Source organism: Pinus tabuliformis, chromosome 2_2, assembly GCF_031772625.1.
Source record: "Pinus tabuliformis cultivar Carrire ecotype Pingquan chromosome 2_2, CPIR1, whole genome shotgun sequence".
Taxonomy (NCBI): Eukaryota; Viridiplantae; Streptophyta; class Pinopsida; order Pinales; family Pinaceae; genus Pinus; species Pinus tabuliformis.
Window position 1 is genome coordinate 665,929,469 of NC_142300.1, and position 9,353 is coordinate 665,938,821.

A 9,353-nucleotide genomic window follows, 5' to 3' on the forward strand; every position below is an offset into this window, starting at 1 on the left:
AACATGCCCCTAAAGCATGAAGTCCGAGAGGTGGAGAGGGGTGAAATGCTTTACAAGAACACACACATAAGAGCACACAAGAGCACATATAGTTACTGCCGCCGAGGAGATGTATTAAGAGACATGACTGATAGTTCAATTACATGATGTACGTGGCATGGTCGCAGCCATCCATAAGAGAGTACATAAATAATCTGGATCCATAGTATGGACGCAGCCATCTGGTTAGGATCAATGATTTGACTCAGGTATGGTCGCAGCCATCCAGTGAATGAGTCAAGTATCAAGAATCACGCCTGGATTACAATAGACACAATCCAGGGTCTTGCGCTCCATCTCGACCCGAACAAGAGTACAAGTCCAAGCATGTGAATATATGAGCTGAAGTCGAACATGCATGAACATCGCCTGATTACCAGTCAATAATGGAAACTGTTAACAGACGCGAGAGTTACCACCAATAATGACAATGGCCCTCAAGGTACTATAGGTACAATCTACGGCGCGTGAATTAATGATCTGAAGTCGAACGCCCGTAGAATCATCCGATCGGAGGCCAATGATGAAAACCTCACGTCGAACACGAAGAACCTGCCATTGAGGCATGCAGGCTCCAAGGCACCAGAAGGGAGTCTCTAGGTCAACTTCCTGGATAATGAGCTGAAGTCGACAGGGAGTGACCTTGGTCGAAGGTGGGCCATAATGTTTCCCACATCATCGACACGAGACAGAGAGATGATGTCGTGAATCAAGATTGTGCGAACTATCAGAGGGAGGTGGTTTATTTGCAGAGGTCAACTTCTCTTGAACATATCGGCGGCACATTAACGGAATTGGCAGTATTTGACATCAATGTATCAAAGGTCATTATGACGAGGCGATGAGTGAATGAGAGGTCAAATAGGGTACCCAAATCCATGGAAGCAAGTGAAAGATATGAGATGAAATATCCCCACCCTGGACACGAAAGCAAAAAGTGCCATGCTCAAGAGCGACATACTGCCGTTACGGTAATAATTATGGTTCAAAAAATTTTATTTTCCCCCACCATTTCTGGCGAGTACCCCAGTTATTTTTAACAAGCTTGATGGGGATAGCATATGCTTGTGTTGTGACAAAATCCGATGTCATTAAGTTTTAACGAGTCTGACAAAGGAAGAACTCGGCGTCTTTTCTTGTTTAGAGAGTTTGAAAAGACAGCAGAAAAGGAAACTCCAGGGATGTCCTTTTTCGTAAAGTTGTGTCTCTCGGGCCCGAAAAAGTATAAAATAATACCCGAAAGAACCGCCCGATCATTACGATCGAGGAGTACTTTTCATGATTAGTGACTTTGACCTGAAAAAGTAAAAAAGAGGTCAAAACCACGTCGTTTCGTAACCACTAACGAGTTTGAAACGACAAAAACCCGGTAATCTTTTTACGTTTTAACGGTCGACAAAAAGAACTTAAAACGACCACCCCTTATCACTTTTTAACGAGTCAAGAGGAAGGACTCGGCAATCTTTTCCTCTTTAAATGGTCAGAAAAGAGCTGAAAGCGGACCTTGAAGTAACCTTTTCTCATGTTTTACCGAGCTCAAAAACCGAAAAAAAGAGTTCATTATGTTGCTCGAGTGGCACTAATCCCTGTCAACACACAAAAACAGCGTAAAATCCTACTTTGACATAAAAATATTCACAAAAATATGATTTTAATGTGTTTTTTAAGCCAAAAGAATTTATAAATAGTGAAATAGTAAAAAATAAAATTACTTTTCACTTTTTACCTTGTGAGTTTACCGTTGGAGGGTTTTGGGTGCAAATTTCAACTGCTGATTGCGACCAATCCAGGAGACCATTCGAGCCGCCGTTTGAAACAGGTAAGAGGCCTCATCCTTAGCTTCATTTTTATTCCATTCTTTCAGTTTTCTATCCACAGAATTATCCTCTGTAAGGGGTATTGCAAAAAATAGGGTTGCGCCCATTGGCGCGAGTTTCCCACGCGGGTTCGCGCCAATGGGCTGTTTTTCTAAAAGGGGTCGCGCCATTGTCGCGACTGTTTGTAAAACAGTCGCGCCAATTGCGCGAACCATTTTAGACATAATTTTGACCGTTGAAAATGCAATTTTCTTTGATTTTTGGTTCCACCATTGATCTTATGATGACATTTTGGTGTTTTGGTTGCAGGAATTGGTCAAAATGGCTATAGAATGGAGAGAAAGGGAACATGAGGCTATAGATGCTTTGGCATTGGAAGATGACGCATGCATGGATGCTTTGCGAGATTGTGGTTTGAAAAAATTCTTCCTTACCTCATATCTACGTGCACAGCCCGAGTTACTAAGGTTTATTGTGGATGCCTGGGATATTGAGGATCAGGTATTTCGCCTGAAAGACCAGACATTGGAGTTGGATGTCTCTGATGTTTATTTTATTACTGGACTATCTCGGCGGGGTGCACGGCCCATCTTGACCGGTAGTAGACCTTCTGGGGAAAAGATGGGGGAGGTAATGGCCAGAGTTTGTCCTGGGGCCCATTTTGGATCTAATAGCGCCAAGGTGGACATTGTCACTATTCCGGATTTGGTGCTACGAGTGATACTATTCACTATCACTCGGACGGCTGGGGTACAGGCACCCCACGAGGCCAGCAAGAATCACTTGCTGCTGGCAACTGAGTGTCTACACCCTACATTATTTGATTGGGCCACAGCAGTAACAACAAATATAAAGAGGCAGCTTACCAAGTGTAAGCGTGATGGCAATAAACAGTTTGGATATGGATCCATCATAGTATCATTTTTCCTGGAGCGGCTACCGATATTCCGGATCCCAGGAGGTATAGTGGCAGATCCAGTGCCACGGGAGCCGAGATTGGCTCGATGGGCACCACTTATGCCCAGAGGAGGTGGGGGCCAGCAGATGTCTTGGAGGCCCGAGTTCTTTATTTGGCTCCAACACCAGCTGATCGTCGTGGAGGACTGGCCCTATGCGGGCACTGATTTTACTGGAGATCCAGACCTCCCGTTGCCTGAGGGAGAGGACTGGGACGAGGAGCTAGGTAAGGACCTTTTATGTTTTCAATGTTTTAACATATTCGAGTTTTTATAATTCATGTCTGTTTCTTACAACATCTATATATGTATGCAGACGTTGGTGCAGAACGACCAGCCGACTTGCCTCACAACGTACGGAGAGTACAACCTGCAGCGGACCCTCAGGCAGAGGGTGACGATGAGGACCTAGTACAGAACCTCGAGGCACTTACTCGAGGGATCCCAGATTATGGCAGACTGACGGACGTGCCTAGATTGTACCAGAGGCATACGGTGGGAGTGTCTACTCGCGCCCATCGTCTGTTGAGACGTGTGGTGCGGGCGGTGACATGCTATCATGAGCATCACCGCGATTAGACGCCTAGGTTTCGTTTTTTGCACGTTTTTGAGAGACATGTTGTCGACGGCTGTATGAGTTTTGGACATGTATTATTTTTTGGATTATGTAATGCGCGGGGCGCAAACATTTGACACTCACGTATATATATATATACATATGTTCATGGTTCATTATTATGTTTTCATGTGCTTGCTTACATAATGTTTTAATTACAAATTATGCAGATGTCTATCTAATACATGATTGGCCAATGCATCAGATAATGTGTTTAATTGTCTCGGAACATGTTGATATGTAATAAAATCAAAATGTCTTTCCAACAACCTTACACGTAAATACAACCTTAGTATATGATGGTTTCTGACGGAATATTGCCTGTTGAGCTGGTGGACAACAAGTTGAGAGTCCAGGTTTACTATCAATGCGTGAATACCGAAATTAATTGCTCTAGCAAGTAACTCGATTACAGCACAGTATTCGGAAACATTGTTAGTAGTATGGCCTAAACACACACCCTGGCAATCTATTAGCTCGTTATGAGGATCGTAGATTACCCATGCCGCAGAAGACAAACTGCGGGTACTGCGGTAGGCACCATCAGCGAAACCAACAAAAGGTGCATTCGGCATCTGCACGAGAAGCGAAAAACACAATAAGTGGCAGCTATGTCTCGAAAACCGACACACAACACATCAAAGTACATGTATGTACATAATAAAATATACCAGCATTACGCATAGTACTTTTTCAAGTAAAGCCCATTTTGGGGCTTCCCAAGAGGGTTTCCTTCATAATCAATCAGCTCGTAGGCCCCTTTTTGCAGGACTCTCTTGACAATATAAGGGCCTAGCCACATAGACTCGAGTTTTCCTGCGCCTAGCTTATCTTTCGCTTGATCATAGAGTAGGACCAAGTCTCCCTCAACAAAAGAACGCGGATGGGCGGTCTGATCGAAGTGAGTCTTGACTCGCTTCTTTTGTGTTTCGATGGCCAAAGAGGCCAGGCGACGAGTCTCATCTAACCGTTCTAGGTAAAGAAGGCGTTCTTCTAACGGGGTAGTGTTGGGAAGTAGTTCGATGGCTAATTTCAATGAAGGGATTTCACATTCAATTGGAAGGGTAGCCTCTAGTCCATAAACTAGTTGAAATGGAGTGAAACCAGTGGCATCCTTCACGGCAGTTCGGTAAGCCCATAAGGCAGGGAATAACATCAAATGCCAGTTAGATTTATGCACACCAACGATACGTTGAAGCATTGTGACCAAGATTTTATTGACAACTTCAACTTGACCATTGGACTGAGGGTAGTATGGAGTTGAACTATCGTGTTGCAAGCCTAGCTGGGTTGTTAACTCCGACATCATATGATTATGGAAATGCTTTCCGTGATCAGTGACAATGGCTTGAGGGACACCGAATCGTGAAATAACATGATTGAATAAAAATTGCGCCGCAGTGTGACCGTCTTCAGTTAATGTAGGCATCGCCTCGGCCCATTTAGTAAAGTAATCAACGGCAACGATGATAAACCCATGCCCCCCGGCCGAGCGAGGGTTACAGGTCATATAATCAATTCCCCATTTTGCAAAAGGGCCGACGGAAACCACAGGGTGCAACGGAGCAGAGGGCGCTCGCATTTTCCGCTGGTATATCTGGCACTCATGACAAGACCGGACGGCAAGAATGCAATCCTTGAAAATAGAGGGCCAAAAATAGCCAGCACGAAGGATTTTTTGGGCTGTAGCATATCGGACATATGTCCGCCACAAGCGCCAGCGTGGCAGTCATTGAGAACCCGTTCAGCTTCCTCTAGAGTAAGACAACGGCAAAGAACGGAGTCTGCACCAAGACGATATAATGTATCTCCGATGATACGGTAGGGTTGAGATTGATGACGAATCCTCCGCCGAGCGTCTTTAGACACACCCGGACGGAAGGAGGACGTTTGCAGATATGTGATGATATCTCCGTACCATGGATCGAGGGTGCTAATTAGGAACAGGGTTTCATCTGGTATTTGGTCTTCTGCTGGCGAGGTCGAGGAAGACGATGGCAAAGAACAAATTAACTCAGCGAACACAAGAGATTTCTTAGATTTGGCAGTGGTAAATTCCAAGTCAAACTCTTGGAGGATAACAATCCACTTTGAGTATTTGCCCCCTAGTAACTGGCGTGACAATATATACGTCATGGGGTTGCAATCAGAAATCACAGTAGTAGTACGCAGAAGAATATAGTGACGGAAGCGTTGGACAGCACAAACTGCGGCTAGTGCCAACTTTTCGATATAAGCATATCGAGTTTCCGTGTCTAACAGGTTGCGACTGAGATAGTAAATAACATGTTCAGTGTTATCATCATCGGTTTGGACAAGAACCATGCCGATAGTGGTATCGGCGGCAGCCAAATACAAGGTGTAGTCGCGATAATAATTCGGAGGACGAAGCAATGGAGCAGAAACAAGTAAACTCTTGAGATGCTCAAAAGATTCCTGAGCTGTAGTATCCCAATGGAAAGGGATATCACGCTTCAGTAATCGCGTAAAACCTTTAGCTACTTCCGCATAGTTGGGAACAAAACGGCGTAAAAAATTGGCTTTCCCCTGCAAACTTTGTAACTGATGCAAAGAATTTGGGGGAGGGAGATTGACAATAGCTTCGACTTTAAGGGGATCCAACTGGATGCCTTCTTTAGAAACGATAAAACCGAGAAGTCTGCCAGATTCAACGCAGAAGACACATTTGTGGGGATTTAGCTGGATTCGGTAGTACCGACAGCGAAGAAAGATTTCGCGAAGGTGTTTAGGGTGGTCCTGACGTTTAGCTGAATGAGCAGGAAGATCATCCAGATAAGGTTGCACAATATGCCGAATGTCATGAAATGCATACGACATTGCGCGCTGGAAGGTAGCACCGGCATTTTTAAGACCGAAAGGGAGCTTTTTATAGGCAAAAGTCCCCCATGGGCAAATAAAGGCCGTTTTGTGTTGATCAACAGGAGCAATATTGATCTGGTTATAACCGGAGAAACCGTCCATAAAAGAATACATTTCACTGCCGGCACACTCGTCAATGATCTGATCAATGAATGTTGTGGGAAAATTATCTTTAGGACAGGCTTTGTTTATATCACGGTAATCGACACAAACCCGGATTGTACCTTGTTTTTTAGTTACAGGGACAATATTAGATACCCAATCTGTAAGGGGAATAGGGTAAATAAAACCGGCGTTAAGAAGCTTTTCTACTTCGGCCTTAATCGCCGCAGCCTTCCTAGGATGTACAGGGCGTAGACGTTGACGAACAGGCTTAGCATCTGGGTACGTGATTATTTCATGTATCACTATACTAGAATCAATGCCAGGCATTTCTTCATAGGACCAAGCGAAAACATCACGAAATTCGCGAAAAAGTTTAGAATACAGTTGAATCTCCTCTGGAGTACAAGTGACTCCGATATGAAGATGCTCGACTATCCCGGGTTTAACAGAGATGTCGAGGGGTTGGGTTCGTGTAATGTTTGCCATATTTCCTTCAGAAAAAACCTGATCAATTTGAATAGGCGTTTGAAGGATTTGTGATGGGAGACAAGGAGCGAACCGCTCGAGGCATGTCAGGAAATGCTGCGAGGCAGGGAGAAATGAGGAACGATGGTGAGAACTGTACCAGGGAGGTTCCTCTGGAGACATGGTCTCAATAATAGCTTCGTCGGAGAGGAATATTTCTCCTAGAGAATCCGAAGAAGCCTCATCTAGAAGTCCTGAGGATGGAGTAAGCGCAGAAGAGGGAGCCGAGGCGGCAATGATTTCAACATAATTAAACTCGGCAGGACTCAACGGCATCTGGTCGCCCCAGGAATCTACTTGGTCTGTAGGGGGTACGAGCCACGGATCAGAGCCAGTAGCGATCATATTGACAGAGGCGACATTTATAGGAGGGAGTGGAAAAACACCCATAAGATCAGGATCTTTGAAAAGTCCAGCTCCCAGAGTCTTAGGTAATTTGGAAGTATGGTCCACGAACGGGATGGTGCCTTCGGAAGAAGAAGCAAAAAAGGAGAGCTGGTCAACGGTAACGATCTTCCCTTGATGAGGAAAACGAATAACTCGAAAGAAAGATGAAGCAACAGCTTGCATTGCGTATATCCAGCTACGTCCGAGAAGGAGGTTGTAGGTTAGAGTAGCATCAACAACTTCAACTTCCATCTCGACCGTCTTCCCTTCCAAAGAGATTGGTAAACATTGGAGTATACCGTAAGGACGGGACGCTCTTCCATCAAAAGCTTCCAAGGTGGTGGGAGATTGGCTCAATGCCGGAGATCCAATCGCTTTCCAACAGGCAACGGACATGATGCAAGTTGAGGCACCTTCATCAATAATTGTACGATGAATTGTCTTGGAATTAATAATTACTTGTATGAGGAAGGCGATTTGAGGAGGTAGTCTTAGAGTGTGGCGTTCTAAGTCAAAAGTTATTAAATCCGAATCGGCCGGATCTATGCCACCAATGGCAGATAGCATGGACTTCCTCTGAGAAGGGCAGCTCTGGAGAACCTCTAAGGCGGACATAGCCGACGGAGTCTGTGCTAAGTCCTCAACGATGTTGTAGTGCTGTGCAGCACGAGCATTCGGATTATACGAGGATTTACGGAGTACTCCTTTTGGAGGGGGTCGAAGAGGCGTTTCGGTGGCAGGTCTCTCAATGTGGAGTGGACCGGAACTGAACGGGGGAGCACTTGGGGGAACCTCAGGCTCTTTCCCGGCAGATGACGAATAATCCTTCGTTCGAGTACTGATATTAATGGGTATTGTACCAGCCATAAACACTTGAGAACCAAAGGAAGAGGGAGGCTGAGTAGGGTCAGCCACCATTTGAGTTTTTTGAGTATGTTGGGTGGGAAAGGGCTCCTTGAGCACCGCAGGAGTCCCAGAGGTGCCTTTTAATAAACGACTAACTTCGGACCGCCTCGGGCAATCCCTGGTAAAGTGATTTTCATCGCAAATAAGACAAGGATATTTGGGTTTGCGTTTAGTGCCGTCCTCAGGTTGAGGTTTTGGGGTTTCCTGCTTAGGTTGCTCCGTCTTATTTTTAGCTTTCCCTCTTTTCTTCTCTTTCGAAGCCTTGCTTGCCGTATTAGATTGGACGGCATTAACCTCAGAAGTAACATTCGAACCAGACGATGCCTGGGAAGGTTGTCCATTCGAAGCAGATGTTTTTTGCTTTGCAGAGTTCGTATTTTTCTTAGAGGGTGAATTAACCGAACCGATGATACCGTCAACAGTGGGTGTTGGCGGGGTTTTAGATGTTCCTTGTCTTGGGACATCAGGCAGATAATCATATAACGTAACTGACTGAGAATAAACCAAGTCAAGGTATTGAGCTCGAGCAATAGCTTGCTCTTCAGTGACACACGCCCCCATGGCGATATCCCGAGCTATTGGAGGCACGAACGAAGTCGTAAACCAATCGGTAAGAAGCTGGTCGGGAATCCAAAATTTGATCATACGTCTACGCCGTCTCCATTCATGAATATGATCAGAGATATGCGTAGCCGTCGTTTGTCTTAAGGAAGTGAGGAGGTGCGTACCCGTTTCGTATCGAATGGGCAACTGGAAGTGAGTGAGAAACGCCATAGCCAAGGAATTGAAATCTTGAAAGGACCCGCGATGAAGTTCAATATACCACTTAGCGGCAGAGCCAATGAGAGTCCTTTGAAAAAGACGAAGTCGAATTGAATCGTCAAGCCATGAATTAGACGAACACCACAAATGATAGGTCATAATATGGGCTTGTGGATCTTCATTGGCTTTACCATCGAATTTTGGACAGTCACCAGGTATCTTAGTTGGAACTGGAGGCCAATAAGGATTATGAAGGATAGGATCATTGGTTAATTTGGATACATCTGGTAACTCTAAAGTCGCTAAGAATGGTAATTGAGGATTGAAAGGCATCTGGGGCTGTTGGTAGGGTGGAGCACC